This window comes from Gekko japonicus, unplaced genomic scaffold, assembly GCF_001447785.1.
Source record: "Gekko japonicus isolate JY-2015 unplaced genomic scaffold, Gekko_japonicus_V1.1 scaffold41, whole genome shotgun sequence".
Lineage (NCBI taxonomy): Eukaryota > Metazoa > Chordata > Lepidosauria > Squamata > Gekkonidae > Gekko > Gekko japonicus.
Window position 1 is genome coordinate 1,559,445 of NW_015170888.1, and position 17,786 is coordinate 1,577,230.

Genomic DNA, 17,786 nt, shown 5'->3' on the forward strand with positions numbered 1-17,786 from the left:
AGGGTCTCCGCAGACTGGGTTTGCTCAGCTGTGGATGGGTATTCCAGTTGGGACTTTCTTAGCAAAGATGCCCCCGCTATGGGAAATATACATTGAGGATGGCCCTGGTTTTATATAGCTCTACCAGTCATGTTTAGTCATGCCGGCCACACGACCATGGAAATGTCTACGGACAGCGCTGGCTCTTCAGCTTGGAAACGGAGATGAGCACCACCCCGTAGGGTTGGATTCAACTGGCTTTTGAGCAAGGGAAACCTTTACCTTTTTCCCCAGGGAATTTACCTTTTAACGCAAGAGGGCTTTATTGGGGAAGAGGGGAAGGCATTTGAATCTCCCTACCTCTCAAGGCTTAGAGGTTAAGACGCTGAAGCTGCAGACTGGAAGGTTTGTAGCTCGGCAGTTCGAGACCCTAGGGCCGCATGACAGAGTGAGCTCCCATCTACGGCCCCAGCTCCTGCCAACCTAGCAGTTTGAAAGCAAGAAACTGCAAGTAGATAAATACTTTCGAGCAAGGGAAACCTTTACCTTTACCTTTTTACCTCTTGTCTGCCTTCACAACAACCCCATGAGGTAGGTTAGGCTGAGAGACAGGGTGACTGGCCTGCGGTCATCTAGGAAGTCCCAAGTTTGAGTGAGGGTTGAAGTCGGTTCACTCAGCCCCATGTTCTCACTCATTCCACTTCATACTAGCCACCGCAAGACAAGCGGAGCCTCCATGTTTGGAAGCATTGTACCTTTGATTACAGGAGGCTTTGGGCAAACAACTAGGGCTGCCAGGTCTTACATATCTCCCAGTGGGTGGCTCCTGGCTTGGTCCTGGGGTCTTCTGGTGCAGAAGTGATGTCATCGTGCCGGTCACCATAGAGTTTTTAGCCAAATGCTAGAGCATCCCTGACGCGATGTGCCCGGCGTGACCATGTCACCTCCAGGTCATTGTGTGGGGCTCTTTGGGCGTGGCTCTTTGGGGATGGGGCCAGTGTTCCCTCTAAGCTGAGTTAGTGTGAGCTAGCTCACAGTTTTTTAGCCTCCAGCTCAGACATTTTGGTCTTAGCTCAGGAAGGATGGCTACAGACCAAACTAATTTAATGCAGTAGCCAAATTGCTACTGTTGGCTGGTGTGGATTGGGGCTCCCAAAACTGGGGAAATCCTACAAACAACTCATCGAACCACGCAAGCCCCCTCGCCACGTCAAGGCAGAGATCCATGAGGTGGTTCGATGAGGCTGTGGGCTATGCCATGGCCACCCAAGACAGACAGGCCACAGCAGAGAACTCAGGCAAAGCATGATCTACTGGAGAAGAAAATGGGAAAGATTGAAGGTCAAAGAAGAACATGAAATTAAGCAAACTTCGGAGCATGACGGAAGACCAGAGGGCCTGGCGTGATGTGGTCCATGGGGTCGCGAAGAGTCGGACTCGACTGTGCAACTGAATAACAACAACAGCAAACAGCTCAGCATGGCTCTTGCTTCCTGTCTTGGTGGTCAGCTTCCCAGAAGCCTGTGGTCAGCAGGTCCTAAGCACAGAATTGCCTAGAATGGCCCGAGGTCGTCAGAGCTGAGAAGCTAAGTACTGGGATGAGAGACCACTAAGAAAGACTGGGGTTGCTAGGCAGAGGAAGGCAATGGGGGTCACCAGGAGACATTCGCAACTCCATGACAATGACTTAAAAACAGAATGCTGGAGCGGATGAGCTTCAGGCTTATTCCACCAAGGCAATTCTTTTCTCCGAAGCAGCATGGATTAAGTCCAAGCACCCAAGAGGTGCAGAGCCCTAACTGTGTACCTTTTAGTTCCTGAATCCTGGCCCTACATTTCTTTCAGACCAGAGGGGGGAAGTTGTTAATGTGCTGGACTAGGATATAGGCAGGGGTCATTTTGTAGAAAAAGAGGTGCAGGGGCTCATTAGCATAACTCATTAGCATAACTTATTTGCATATGCCACACACCCCGACATCACCGGAAGTGTGTCAGAAGGCAACACATACCGCTCAGTCTCCACTGGACTGTTTTGGATTGCTAGCTATTGGGGAGGGGGGAGACGTGCAGATCTGTCCTCGCAGAGGAGGGAGAGCTTGTACCTGAATAAAACTTGGTCTTAAAGGTGCCACTGGACTGTTTAGCATCGGGGGACTGGGGGGGGGCTCTTCAACTTACCTGGCTGCTTCTTGCTCTGACTGAGGGCTGCCGGGAGCAGGGGGCAGGGCGTGTTGCATGTGCCCACCCCCTGGGCTCTTTACTGCCGGAGCTCCGCTCCTGTGTGCTTCTGCAGGAAATGACCCCTGGGGCTCACCTTGGTCTGATCCAGCATTGGGAGGCTTTGGTTCTTATGGAAGCAAGCCTACTCAGTCAGGTCGACTTGGAAGTAAGTCCTGTGTTGTTCAATGGGGCTTACTCCCAGGACAGTGTCTTTAGGATTACAGCCTTCGACACCACTGGAAACGCAGTATCTGTATTGGTCCCAAGGTTCATACCCTTTCCCATGTAGTCTAGTGTGATTTTCTCCGCCCCCCCTTTTTTGGTTAGTATTTGGGTGTGGGTGTGTATGTGCTTGCAAGCCTGGGAGTCATGGTGACTTCTGGTGACCCCTAGTGGGGCTAGGACGTTTTTCAGAGAGGTGGCTTGATATTTCCTGCCTCTGCGTCCCGGCCCTGGTATTCCTTGGAGGTCTGCAAGTACTCCCTTCCAGGGCTCTTTTTGTAGAAAAAGCCCAGCAGGAATTCATTAGCATAATAGGCCATACCCAACAACAGGAACTCATTAGCACATTAGGCCACACCCTTGACAGCACAACTCATCAGCATATTAGGCCACACCCCCATGTTACCAGAAGTGTGGTCATCCAGCCACACCCACCTTTTGCTTCTTATTCTGTTTACCTTGTTTGGTGTCAAAACCCAGGGCCTTTTTTTGGAGCAGGAACTCCTTTGCATGTTAGGCCACACACCCCTAATGTAGCCAATCCTAATGAGTTTCTGCTGTTGGGTGTGGCCTGTTATGCTAATGAGTTCCTGCTGGGCGTGGCCAACTTGGGAGCCGGCCGGAACTCCGTTCCTGTGCGTTCCTGCCCCAAAATAGCCCTGCTCCCTTCCAAGTACTCCCAGCTTAGCTTTCAAGGTCTGATGAGATTGGGCTTACCTGGGCTATCCAGGTCAAGGCTAACATGATTTTCTTGAATGGTCCATACCTTTGTCAGTTTCCCAAAGGCTCCCCTTTGAACAGACAACGCTTCTGCTTTGTGTTTCCTTTTGTCGTCGTTCTGTCCCTGTGCTTTATATTAATTAAAATGTGCCTAAGTAACAGTTCTCCAGGTGGGAATCTATCTTCCTAATACCCGCCATCCTGCATATCAACAGTGCAAGGAATAAATCTTTGTCCTGACTACATGGGGGGAGGTGGTTTGCTGGGGAGGGGGAGGGGGAGGAGGAAATAGCTTTGATTTGTAGATGCTTTTTGCCTGTCACTAAGCTTGGAATAAATATAAATAAGTAGAATTGCATTTAAAATATCTGTCACATCACAATATGGACTGTGGCAATGAGTGAGCCATAATAGGAGAATATACTTTAAAAGTGTCATAATCATTCAGACACCAGGAACGCATAAGCCTTTGGTCCAGCAGCCAGGTGATAAATCATAACTTCCCCCCCTTTTTTTCATTTACTAAGTCACACTTGTCTCTTCCATGTGCATTTTGGGATTTGTAGTTCGTATCGCCTCCTGCAGAACTGACCCCGAGGGTTCAGTTTTACCTCACAAAATGGAAGATGATACATAAGGCCCTAACTCTGCCTTTAAAAAAAGCCAACAAGGGTCATTTAACGTGCAGTGTCGTAATTAGTATGATATGTGGTCCACCATTTTGTCTTTGCAACAGTTCTGTTAGGTTAACCAGTTGCACCCAAGAATTAGGCTTGCCAAATCCCCCCGAGGGTGGGGAAACTCCCGCCCGAGAGGCCCGTTATCCACCGCCAGCAGATCGGGCCCCAGGGGGAACCCCACCCCCAAAGCACGCGACGTGCCCAGCGTCAGCACGTCACCCGGAAGTGACGCAGTCGTGTCGGGCGCATTGGGGGTGGGGCCGCGGTCATCTGAAGGAAAACTCTATGGTTTTCCCTTGGATGATTGTGGCCCAGCCCCCGGCGTGCCCGACGTGGTTGCGTCACTTCCGGGTGACGTGGTTGCGGTGTGCGCACGCTTCGCATTCGACTAGAAACTCTATGATACCATAGAGTTTTCAGGCCAAATGCTAGAGCATGTCTCTGGCAACGTGCCCAGTGCAATGTCTGGGTGACATCATTCTGCCAGGCACGTTGGCCCGATCCAGGTGCTTTGGGGGTGGGGTTCCCCCCGCCACCCGGAACTGGGCTGGTGGATCGGGGGGCCCTAAAGCGGGCAAACCCCTGCCCCCCTGGGGGATCTGGCAACTGTGGATCCTGGAGATTTTTTTGCCATTTTCTCGGCATGGAGCAGGGGTTACTGGGTGTGTGGGGAGAAGGTAGTTGTGAATTTCCTGCATTGTGCAGGGGGTTGGACTAGATGACCCTGAAGGTCCCTTATAATAATAATAATAATAATCTTTCAATTTATTAATCGCTCAGTCCTTGCAGAGCTGCTGGCTCTGAGTGATTTACAGTTACACATTCTCAAGGGACTAACAATGATTCATAGGGGTAAGGGAGGACAACACATATAAATCTTTAAATCACACACGTTCGCAGCCAATGGGGATTTTGTTTCAGCTGTAGACTAGTCATGGTCCAGACGGCATTTTTTCTTTCGGTTTGGCTCGATGACATCAGCTTTCTCCAGGACTCCAGGACTGCTTCGAGTCACAATGCCGCACTGCCACCGCCTGGCCGGAACGGCCCATTACAGGCTTCTTGATGCCGAAGAGATCTTTCTAGGCTTCTGATCTTACGAGCTGGACATTCCGTTCGCTGGCTGATCTTACGAGCTGGACATTCCGTTCGCTGGTTTAGTGTGCCCACCCTCTCTAAGGAGTGGTACCCATTTTATCTACTCGCCGAAGCTTTCGAACCGCTGGGTGGACGGCGAGCTGGGGACAAGGCTGGTAGCTCACACCAGCACGGGGCTAGAACTGACAGCCGTTCTGTTCAGATGTTACTTATAACCAGAGGATAAATCCCCCGTGCCACCGCTCTCTTCTAACTCCATGATTCTAAGGAAGAATGAGAGTAAACCAACTCAGTAGTGACAGCTGCCACTGGGGGGGCGGGATTAATCTGCACGGCTAGTCAGATTTCCAGTGGCCAATCAGAAGCCCTGCTGAGCAAGAAGATGGTCCCACCCCCTTTATGACGAGGCACCACCCTGCTCCAACCGCTGCACCCTTCTTTGTGTTTTTCAAGTTTCTGGGACCAGCTGGGGAAAGAATAGATTATAAAAAGTCAGTCCTGCCATGTGTAGGGGAGAGTTTGTGGCTGGGGTAAGCGTTCGGCAACCCCTCTGACGCATCAACACACCCTCGGTCTGCCTTAGCTTTGTAATGCAAACACAGAGTTAAAAGCCACCTTCAACCAAGAGGAAGAGGTGGGGCATAACTACTCGCAGCAATGAAAACAACAAAATGTGATCCTGGCAACCGTTGGTTTTGCTCTCAGACAGAGGTCATTTCATAGAAAAAGAGGTGCAGGAGCTCATTAGCATAACTCATTAGCATAACTCATTAGCATAACTTATTTGCATATGCCCTGACCCCTGACCTCACCGGAAGTGTGTCAGAAGGCAACACCCACCGCTCAGGCTCCACTGGACTTTTTTGTTGTCTGAGGGGGGGGTGACACGTGCAGATCTGTCCTCACAGAGGAGGGAGAGCTTGTACCTGTAGGCAGGCCGGGGGGGGCTCTGCAGCTTACCTGGCTGCTGCTTGCTCCTCTTGGCCCAACTGAGGGCTGCTGGAAGCAGGGGGTGGGGCTTGTTGCATGTGCCCGCCCCCTGGGCTCCTTACTGCCGGAGCTCCGTTCCTGTGCACTCCCGCAGGAAATGACCCCTGCTCTCAGATGACCATAATATCACGAAGTTTCAGGGGAGACGTTTCGAGATCCAAAGCCAAACAGAATCTACAGACTCTTCTCCCTTGTATGGTTGCCAACTCTAGGTTGGGACATAACCTGGAGATTTGGGGGTGGAGCCAAGGAAGGATAGGGTTTCATGACCGAGACCCCACCCTCCAGAGCAGCCATTTCCTCCTGGGAAACTGGTCTCTCTGGTCTGGAGATCTGTCCTCATTCTGGGAGATCCCCAGGGCCCACCTGGAGGTTGGCAACCCAAGGACCGCCAGTCCCCCTTTAGGCCTTCCAGTGATGTCCACGGGACTCCTCAGGTACAAAGCTTTGCAAACCTGCCCTGAACAAATTGATGGTGCCGTATAACCAATGAGCTGTTTGCTTGGGGGGGTCAACAGTGGGATGGCTTCTGGTGTCCTGGCCCCACTGGTGGACCTCCTGATGGCACTGGTATTTCTGGCCACTGTGTGATACAGAGTTTTGGACTGGATGGGCCTTTGGCCTGATCCAACATTGGGATCTCTTATGTTCTTATGTTCTTATGTTGTGCAATACATTTATAGAGAACAAACAAATTCGGGGGGGGGGTCTGGGTGCCATCAATGACTCCCCCGAGATTCACTGCCGTTGATTGATTGACGGTATTGCCGACAACCTTCCGTGGGATCCTTTCCCTCCCCAACCCCCTCCGCCCTGCGCAATAAATAAACACATTTAATATACATACACCCCAGCCTGTTTGTTTCCATACATATTAAACGAGATTAGACAGGCCTCGGGGGAGTTCCGTGCCTTTGGTTTCAAGGAGCTTGAACTTGGCCATTGGCGGGGGGCTCCCTCCGGTCTCTATAATTCGATATGAATTGTCGCATATGCTGGATATATAATTATACACAGACCGAAATGAAAGCTGGCTGGCATGCATCATTAAGCCCCGGAATTGAAGTATTATCATCTTATCGGCATAACAAAGCAGAGATTTACTGGCCTCCTTAGCGGACCGCCGGCTGGTTCTCCCACAAATCAAACCCCTTAGCCCTTCGTTTTGATAAACTTTGGGTGCTTTTTGACAGGTAGGGCCTACTGCAGCCCACGCCGTCCTGCCAAAAAGAAGGTAACGGATGGCTTTTCAGTCACCCGCCAAATGTAGTGGGATGACAGATATATATATACAGGCACACATGGTGCTTTCTCCCCCCCCCTTTTTTTTCCTTTTAAAGGAGAGCAGTCTTTTAACTTGATGGATGAAATTATATCTCAATCTGGGAGATGGGGGGACTTCAAAGGCATTTTCTCCCTCTACTTCGGGGCCGTCCGGGGATGAGAGAGGCCGAAGCTATTTGTACCCAACTCCCCGGCTCAAGTGGTTTGCTAATTGACTCCTTTGTAACGGGTTAAAGGTTCCAGGGCTAGATAAGGGGCGGCTTCGTTTTGATTAATTATGTCAGGGAATTAATGTATGATTACTAACTTTTAGCAGACTTGGCTCCTCCTGACCCGGAGCCGCTTGTTTGTGTGGCTGGTTGTAATTTTCGACCGAGGGGTTAGGAGAGGTCAGCCTGTGGTCAGCGGACTTTAAACAAAGGAGTGATGGGGGAGAGAGGAGAGGGGGGACAGGGAGGATCATATCAGGAAGAGGGCATGTCTGTTTACAACCTGATAGGTATGAGAGGCCCAGTGTTTTAACAGTTGACACTTGGAAAGTTGTGCTTTTCCAAGCAGAGATTCTTCCCAGAGACAGCCAAGAGTGTGGTTGGATTCATGAAGAGTTTCTCCGAGCCCTTGAATGTTACACCCATGAGCAGTGCTTCATATTGAGTTTTGGCAGCAGGGCAACTTACTAAATAGGACAAAGTTAGAGTCCAGTGGCACCTTTAAGACCAACAAAGTTTCATTCAAGGTGTGAGCTTTCGTCTGCAAGGCACACTTCATCAGATGATGAAATGGAATTACAGATCATACTTGCATGTATACAAGGTGGCTTGTTAAATTAGCATGCAAAATAGTGACGTGTTTTTTAAATAGGACATTGGGCAAAGATGGTTCTTCCCCACTGAAGGGGTGCAGATATGCCTTTCCGCTAGGCAAAGCAATTCTCTCTCTCTCTCTCTCTCTCTCTCTCTCTCTCACCATGTGTACCACTTTAGCTGCACACAAAATGGTTTCACAAAATGTGTGGGTGGGTGTTAAGTGCCATTGAGTCATTTCTGACTTATGGTGACCCTATGAATGAATGAATGTCCTCCAAAATGTCCTATCATCGACAGCCTTGCCCAGGTCTTGCAAACTGAAGGCTATGTCTTCCTTGATTGAGGTCAGGTTTTCCTCTTTTCCCGCTCTACTTTCCCCAACATTATTGTCTTTTCCAGTGACTCATGACCAAAGTATGATAGCCTCATTTTAGATTCTACGGGGAGTTCAGGCAAAACAACAGCAGCAGCAACAACAACAATAATAATATCGCAATCACTCTCAACAGCACAGGCGTAGCATTCCAGTTTTCAAAGACAGGCCCAAAGATTTCACACTTATTTGTATATAGATGCCTTAAATGTATGGAAAGTTATCATCAGAAATTGATTCTTTACTAAATACAATTTGACATAGCAATGGAATGTGGCCTTGACAAGTGTGCAGCATTAGCACTGAATAGAGGAAAGATCGTTGAACAAGAAGAAATCAAGATGTCAAACAACAACATCAAAACACTGAGCTCTGAAGAAAGCTACAAATACCTTGGAAATTTGGAAGCTGACAACATCAGACATACCCTGGTTAAGAAAGATACAAGCAGACATTCCATTTGAGATAAGGAAGAAGAGAAAACAATACAAGAATTTAACCACCTATTTATGGGAAAATTCCACTACCTACCGATGGATACTACCTGAAGGCTTGATGTTCAACTACAAAGGCAAAAAAGAAAAGATTGACTCTTTTACCAAAGCAAAGCAGTTTTTGGAGAGACATCAAGAACCCCCAAAAGATACAAAGAACACAGAGGAGGAAGAAGGAGAACTGGACAGTCAGCAAAGCTTGGAAAGCCACGAAACATCTGTAGATGGCAGTTCAGAAGTAGAAAAAGCCCAGCAGGAACTCATTAGCATAATAGGCCACACCCAACAGCAGGAACTCATTAGCATATTGGGCCACACCCCTGACAGCACAGCTCATTAGCACATTAGGCCGCAACCCCATGTTACCAGAAGTGTGGTCATCCAGCCACACCCACCTTTGGCTTGTTATTCTGTTGACCTGGTTTGTTCTCCAAACCCAGGGCTTTTTTTGTAGCAGGAACTCCTTTGCATGTTAGGCCACACACCCCTAATGTAGCCAATCCTAATGAGTTTATGCTGTTGGGTGTGGCCTATTATGCTAATGAGTTCCTGCTGGGCGTGGCCAACTTGGGAGCCAGCCGGAACTCCGTTCCTGTGTGTTCCTGCCCAAAAATAGTCCTGTATCATCCATCCATCTATCTGTCTGTCTGTCTGTCTGTCTGTCTGTCTGTCTGTCTATCTTGTTTTTTTAAGGATTGAGTAGACGCAGGGGAAATCGGTCGAAGCTGTGGGGCAAAATGTCGCCTTGGAGCACATGGTGTGAAATTGACACGTACAATGGCAGCAAAGAGGAAGAGCGAGCATTGAGCAGTGGCTTGTGGAAAATCGGTCATGGAATTCACTGCCACAGGAGGTGGTGGCGGCTACAAGCACGGACAGCTTCAAGAGGGAATTAGATAAGCATATGGAGCAGAAGTCCATCAGTGGCTATTAGCCACAAGGTATAGGTAGGAACTCTCAGGGTGGGGCAAGTGATGCTCTGTATTCTTGGTGCTTGGGGGGGGGGGGCAACAGTGGGAGGGCTTCTAGTGTCCTGGCCCTACTGGTGGACCTCCTGATGGCACCTGGTATTTTTGGCCACTGTGTGATACAGAGTGTTGGACTAGATGGGGCATTGGCCTAATCCAACATTGGCTTCTCTTATGTTCTTATACTCTCCCCCCCCCCCTCACTTTCGAAGCACCTAGTTCCTTGGGTTGCACAAGCTGCCCCGGTTTCTGCAGGTGCGCCGACATTTTTAAGTATTTTGTGCTGGACTATTAATTTGCACTTAATGAGTTACGGTGAGGGCAGTGGAAACTGTACCTGTTTCAGCGTGCACCGTAATTAGAGAAGGCCATAAAATTGGAAGGCCAGCCAATCTCTCTCTCTCTCTCTTTTTTTCCGTGGGATGTGTGTGTGTGTGTGTGTGTGTTTAAATGAGATCAGAGGTGATTTTTAAAACTTTTTTTTTTAGCCCAACAAAACTTCAAAACCCGCCTGGCTAACAATGAACACCGAGCCCTGTTCTCATTTAATCATCAACGAAATCTATCACACATGTTCTTTCAAGTAAAAGTTTATTAGAAAGAAATTGCCACTAAGGAGCCACATGTGAGCTCCGACTTGGCAAGGTCGGGCTGGGGCATAAAACCCTTGAACTTTACAAATATGCAAAGCTGACATAAATAACAAATTAAACTTAGCCAGGTGTAGAGCTGGGCTGGGCGGCTCGCCAGAGAGGGATTTCGGGTCTTGTGAGAGTGACCTCGTGCAAAACACCGGCTTATCTCCTCGGCTTGCTCTCTGCTAGGTTCACGTCTAAGGGTCACGCAGCTCCTCTAGGTTTCCCCCCCTTTTCTTTAAAAAAGACTTCTGCCTTTATTTTATTTCTCAATTTAAAATATGTCCATCCATCTGCCGGTAATGTTCACGACCTTGTCCCCGTTCCTCTCTCAGTAGCGTTGGGGTTGTTCCAGGCTTCACTGATTTCATGGAGGATAAGTCTAGCCAGATGGCTAAAAGAGACCACCACGTTCAGATGGAGCACACCACTCAACACTGGGGATGGGGTTGGGGGGGGTGAACGGGGTGCTCCCTTCATTCTGTGCTTAGGGGGTTCCAGAAGGCCTCCGGCTACTCAGAGTGTGAAATGGGAGGACCAGGGCTATTTTTGGGTGGAACGCACAGGAACGGAGTTCCGGCTGGCTCCTGAGTTGGCCACGCCCAGCAGGAACTCATTAGCATAATAGGCCACACCCAACAGCAGAAACTCATTAGGATTGGCTACATTAGGGGTGTGTGGCCTCACATGCAAAGGAGTTCCTGCTACAAAAAAGCCCTGGGTTTTGACAACAAACAAGGTAAACAGAATAACAAGCAAAAGGTGGGTGTGGCTGGATGAGCACACTTCTGGTAACATGTGGGGTGTGACCTAATCTGCTAATGAGCTGTGCTGTCAGGGGAGTGGCCTAATATGCTAATGAGCTTCTGCTGTTGGGTGTGGCCTAATATGCTAATGAGTTCCTGCTGGGCTTTTTCTACAAAAAAAGCCCTGGGGAGGACGCAGTGAATAGACCTTTGATCTGATTCAGTAGGGCTTTGCATATGGATCCAGATGCCCAGAGATGGGGAAGGGGCAAGGGTTTCAGATTTGAGGTGTTCAACAGTCAAGCTTGCCGTGTTTGACCGTGGTGATTCTATGGGAGCTAACCACTGAGAGCATAAGAAGAACCATGTTGGATCAGACCAAAAGCCCATCAAGTCCAGCATTGTGTACACACAGTGGCCAGCCAGATGTCTCTAGGAAACTCACAAGCAGGATGAATGTAACAGCACCCCCCCCATGCTCCCCAGCAACTGATAGAAACAGAGATACTGCCTCTGGTACTGGAAGGAGTAGCTATCTGTCATGACCAGTGTTCCCTCTAAGCTTTTTTTTTTTTTTTCCCCTGAGATGCCAATGTTGGATCAGGCCAAAGGCCCATCCAGTCCAACACTCTGTATCACACAGTGGCCAGAAATACCAGTGCCATCAGGAGGTCCACCAGTGGGGTCAGGACATTAGAAGCCCTCCCACTGTTGACCCCCCCCAAGCACCAAGAAGACAGAGCATCCCTTGCCCCAGAGCCTCTATCTATACCTTGTGGCTAATAGCCACTGATGGACCTCTGCTCCATATGCTTATCTAATCCCCCCTTGAAGCCGTCCATGTTTGTAGCCGCCACCACTTCCTGTGGCAGTGAATTCCGTGTGTTAATCACTCTTTGGGTGAAGAAGGACTTCCTTTTATCTGTTCTAACCCGACCGCTCAGCAATTTCATGGAGCGCCCACGAGTTCTTGTATTGTGAGAAAGGGAGAAAAGTAGCTCTTTCTCTACCTGCTCTTTCCCATGCATAATCTTATAAACCTTAATCATGTCCCCCCTCAGTCGTCGTTTCGCTGAGTCAGCGTGTGAGATAGTTCACCGCTTTTTAGCCTCCAGCTCACATATTTTTTGTCTTCGCTCAGGAAGGATGGCTCCAGAGGAAACTAATCTATGCAGTAGCCAAATGGCTGGCTCGCTCACAACTTTAATGCCAGTAGTTCACAGAGGAGAATCTTTGCTCACAGGACTCCATAGCTTAGCGGGAGAATTGTAGTAGTCACTGATAGGTCTGTCCTCCATGCATTGCCCACGGCCCTTTTAAAGCCCTCCAAGTTGGCGGCCATCGCCACATCCGTAGTACCACTGGGTCTGTTCCATTCGGCGACGATTGGCCCTGAATGCCTGACAAGCAGGTTTGCATTGGGGTCTTGCAAAACTGTAGATGTGTAAAAATGCTGCCCTTCAGGCTTGTAGCGATGGTAGGGCATTTGGGGGTGGAGCCCTGCCCCAAACAAGCCCCGTCCCAGCCAGCCTCCCAGTGCACATCTCCCCAGCAGCAGCGGGGAGGCTGAGGAAGGAAAGGGAAGCCACCATGCCCTTTTTGGGCAGCTTCACTCCTGGCCAATGAGCTGTTAGGTTTAGCGGCCAACCGTAGAGTTTCCCCTCGGATGACCGTGGCCCCACCCCCAGCGTGCCCGGCGTACCCGCGTCACTTCCGGGTGACGTGCACGTGGGGGTGGAGTTCCCCCCGGGGCCCGATCCACCGGCAGCAGGGAATGGGCCTCTGGGGCGGGGGTTTCCCCGCCCCCCGGGGGGACTTGGCAAGCCTACCACCACCGCCTCTCTTTCTTTCACTGCCCCCCACCCCACACACTGTTGCATAATCTACTTTAGTTCCCCGCTCCCTGCTCCCCTGCCCCACCTCAACAGCCAAAAATATCTGGCTACGGGGCTGCTGCAGTCCCAACTCTGTATCATGAACACACCATTTTGTCACCTGTTGCAACCATTCTCCCCCCCTGCCAAAAAATCCTCCCAAACCGTTGGGGGGCACAGGTATCACCTGGGCCGTCGGCCTCCAGATGGGGGCTGGGGCGCTCCTGGAATGCCAATGGATCTGCAGGGTACAGAGATCGGCTGCCCTGGAGAAAATGGCCGCTTTGGAGAGTCAGCTCTCTAGTATTATATAACCCGGCTAAGGTCTCTCCCCTCCCCAGCCTCCCCTGATTAAAGCTCTACAAGGGTTGGAACACTTTCCCTATGAGGAAAGGTTAAAGCGCTTGGGGCTCTTTAGCTTGGAGAAACGACAGCTGAGGGGTGACATGATCGAGGTTTATAAGATTATGCATGGAATAGAGCAGGGAGAGAAAGAAGTACTTTTCTCCCTTTCTCACAATACAAGAACTCCTTGTGGGCACTCTATGAAACTGCTGAGCGGTCGGGTTAGAACGGATAAAAGGAAGTCCTTCTTCGCCCAAAGAGTGATTAACACTTGGAATTCACTGCCACAGGAGGTGGTGGCGGCTACAAGCATGGACGGCTTCAAAAGGGAATTAGATAAGCATATGGAGCAGAGGTCCATCAGTGGCTATTAGCCACAAGGTAGTGATAGGATGCTCTGTCTTCTTGGTGCTTGGGGGGGGCAACAGTGGGGGGGGGCTTCTAGTGTCCTGGCCCCACTGGTGGACCTCCTAATGGCACCTGGTATTTTTGGCCACTGTTTGACACAGAGTGTTGGACTGGATGGGCCATTGGCCTGAGCCAACATTGGCTTCTCTTATGTTCTCATAGGAACTCTTGGTCTGGGGCAAGTGATGCTCTGTATTCTTGGTTCTTGGGGGGGCAGTGGGAGGGCTTCTAGTGTCCTGGCCCCACTGGTGGACCTCCTGATGGCACCTGGTATTTTTGCCCACTGTGTGACACTTTAGAGTGTTGGACTGGATGGGCCTTTGGCCTGATCCAACATTGGCGTCCCTTCTGTTCTTATGCTATGTTCTTTTGATTTTACCAACATTGGCGTCCCTTATGTTCTTATGTTATGTTCTTTTGATTTTACCCTTAAATCTCCAGGAATTTCCCATCCCACAGTTGGCAAACCTGCACTGCTGCTGAAAATATATTTCTAAAATTTACCCCCGTTTGGGGCTCACACCTAGTTAACCAAGAGGAACATCCCCCCCCCCCTTATCATTTTCTTCTTTCAAGTGTTCCTGTGTCCCTGGCTCACCTTTGGGGGGAGAAACAAGGATTGTCTACCTGACCTTCCTGCCAAGAAGTCAAAGGATCCGTTGTGTTTTGTGGTGGAGCTGCAAAGAAGTTGGAAGACTTGTCATGACAAATAATTAAAAGTCCCCATGGGAAAGACTGTATTGCGGAGAGAAAACAGAAAGCTGACAGTTTAGGGAGGAAAGCACGGAGTCCCGTGGGGGAGATAGAGAAATAGATCATGTTTCTTTGCTTGCGGTCTTAGATCTGGCAAGTGTAACTTTTCCTGAAAGGTTGATAGGTAGGTCAAATAGTAAATCAGGCTGAGACAGAGTTAGGCCTTCCACCTATTATATAGTTAAAACATAGCTTGGGGGATGGGGTGGGGGGGAGTGAACCTAGAGAGACCCATCTGTTGGCCAAACAACCTCAAAAGCTTTGGGAAAAATCAGAACAAAGTCTGAGTCCAGTGGCACCTTTAAGACCAGCAAAGTTTTATTCAAAAGCTTAGACCTTGAACAAAACTTTGCTGGTCTTAAAAGTGTCACTGAACTCAAACTTTGTTCCACTGGTTTAGATCAACATGGCTCCCCACCTGGATCTGTCTTTTTGGGAAAGTGTCTTACCTCTGCCAACTTTCTAAGGAGTTTTGAACAATGCTTTCTTCTCACAACAGCCCTGCGGGGTAGGCTGGAATAGGAGATGGAAAGTGGCCCCGAGCTATCGAAAGGAGTTTATTTTTTAAATTGCTTTATTAGTACCCCCACTTTTCTCCTCAGTAGGGGACCCATAGAAGCCTTGCGTCATCCTTTTCTCCTCCATTTTATCCTGACAAACGCCCTGTAAGGTAGATTAGGCTCAAAGTGTGTGACTGGCTCAAGGTCACCCAGCAAGATTCTGTGGCAGAGTGGGGATTTGAACCTGGGTCTTCCCCTGATTGTGTCCTAGCAGAGTTTCAGAGGTTTACTGCCTCTGAATATAGAGGTTCCCTTTACTCAGTTTGGCTAGTAGCCACTGATGGATGTCTCCTCCATGACTCTGTCTAAACCTCTGCTTTTGTTTTCGTTGTTGTTGCTGTTGGTATTATTATTATTAGGTAAAAGGTAAAGGTTCCCTTGCTTGAAAGCCAGTAGAGTCTGACTCTAGGGTTGCGGTGCTCATCTCTGTTTCAAAGCCGAAGAGCCAGCGCTGTCCGAAGACGTTTCCATGGTCATGTGGCCGGCATGACTAAACACCAAGGTGCACGCAACTCTGTTACCTTCCCACCGGAGTGGTATCTATTAATCTACTTGCAATTTCTTGCTTTCAAACTGCTAGGTTGGCAGGAGCTGGAAGTAGAGACGGGAGCTCACTCCGTCATGCAGCACTCGGGTCTCAAACTGCTGAACTACCGACCTTCCACAGCCTGCAGTTCAGCATCTAAACCACTTATTATTATTATTATTACCACCCTCCCCGAAAGCAGGCTCAGGGTGGTGTACAATGAAGTTCTATAAAATACAGATAAAATCATAAATAATCCAAAGTACAATTCTAACATTTTAAAGGTATCTGTGCTTATGGCCATCACTACTTTCACTGGCAGTCAATTCCACAATAAAGAAATGATGACGGACATTTTGACCAAGCCACTCAACGCAGCCAAGATTGCAAACCTATGTAAGAAGATGAACCTAATTGATCCAAAGCATGACTGAAATGTTAGAACTTGAGAAGGGGTGTTGGAATTGCAAGTTGCTTACACTTCAGTCATTGCAGAGTTAAATGTTGTTTGTTAGGAAACAGGATGTTACGTTACATAATGTATTCAACTGCGGGAAAGTTTGTGGGTGTTGTTTATCCTAATGAAGTGAAATGCTTTGATCTAGTATTAATGTATTCACAAGGTTTATGGCTCTTTGTGTGAACCAGAGAGGATGTTCTCCTCTAGAAGCCACGACAGTTAGAAAGATGTAAAGGTAAAGGTTCCCTTGCTCGAAAGCCAGTCGAATCCGACTCTAGGGTTGTGGTGCTCATCTCCGTTTCAAAGCCAAAGAGCCAGCGCTGTCCGAAGACGTTTCCGCGGTCATGTGGCCGGCATGACTAAACACCAAGGCGCACAGAATGCTGTTACCTTCCCACCGAAGTGGTACCTATTTATCTACTATTTATCTACTTGCAATTTCTTGCTTTCGAACTGCTAGGTTGGCAGGAGCTGGAACTAGAGATGGGAGCTCACTCCATTATGCGCACACTCTGGTCTCGAACTGCTGAACTACTGACCTTCCACAGCCTGCAGTTCAGCGTCTTAACCACGTGAGCCACCGCAGCTCCTTAGGAAGATGTAGCTGTTAGCATAGTAGTACTGAAAGTAACTGCAAGTATGTAACCTTTTATTTTATTTCTTTTATCCAAAGTACCTGACCCATGTTTTATTTTGTTTTGTAGGAAAGATATTTTTCTTTTACTAAGTGTGTGCTCTTGTGTTTGCAATGCGACCATCGATCCTGAATCAAAGAATCCCAACAAATTGTGATCCGATGGATAGGGAGAGGCAGCCAAAAGGAGGAAGGGGGAAAGGGGGTAATGAACAAACACAGAGAGAGCAGAACTGGAGTAAGACAAGCCACCACTTTATTGATTACGGCAGATGGAGCATTTCATGCAGCACGGGGCACAGATCCAAGCACAGGGCAACCCACCTGTTGGCCGAGGAACCCACGCCCCAGCCCTCTTGCTTGGGGGACCCCAGAGTGGCAAGCAGGTGGTCCCACAACGGCACAAGCCTATGGGTGGAACTCTTGCCACCTGGGTGTGAAGCTTGGCAACCACCCAAGCCAGTTTGGTGTAGTGCTTAAGTGCACGGATGCTAATCTGGTAGAACCGGGTTTGATTCCCCACTCCTCCACTCGCAGCTGCTGGATGACCTTTGGCAAGCCATAGTTCTGTCAGAGCTGTTTGTGAAAGAGCAGTTTCTGTCAGAGCTCTCTCAGCCCCACCGACCTCACAGGGTGTCTGTTGTGGGGAGGGGAAGGGAAAAGGAGTTTGTAAGCCGCTCTGAGATTTTCTTGGGTAGTGAAGGGTGAGGTATAAATCCAATCTCCTCCTCCTCCTCCTCCTCCTCCTCTTCTTCTTCTTCACCCCGGAGCTGGGCATGCTGGTATATGATTGAGCCCCAAGACCCCTTAAGGGGGTCCCTGGCACGCAGACACAGCCTTCCCCTGTCAACTATGCTGCCATGGGGGTTGGGGAGTTCATTCTGTGTGTTGTTAATTGCTATTGCATTCCTATCTCTGCTGTTCTGCCTGTGCTGAAATGCTTATCTCTACAGATGTGCAGGAGGAGGTTGTATTGTCTGGAAGTCTCCTATGTACCGTGAGAGACTCCTG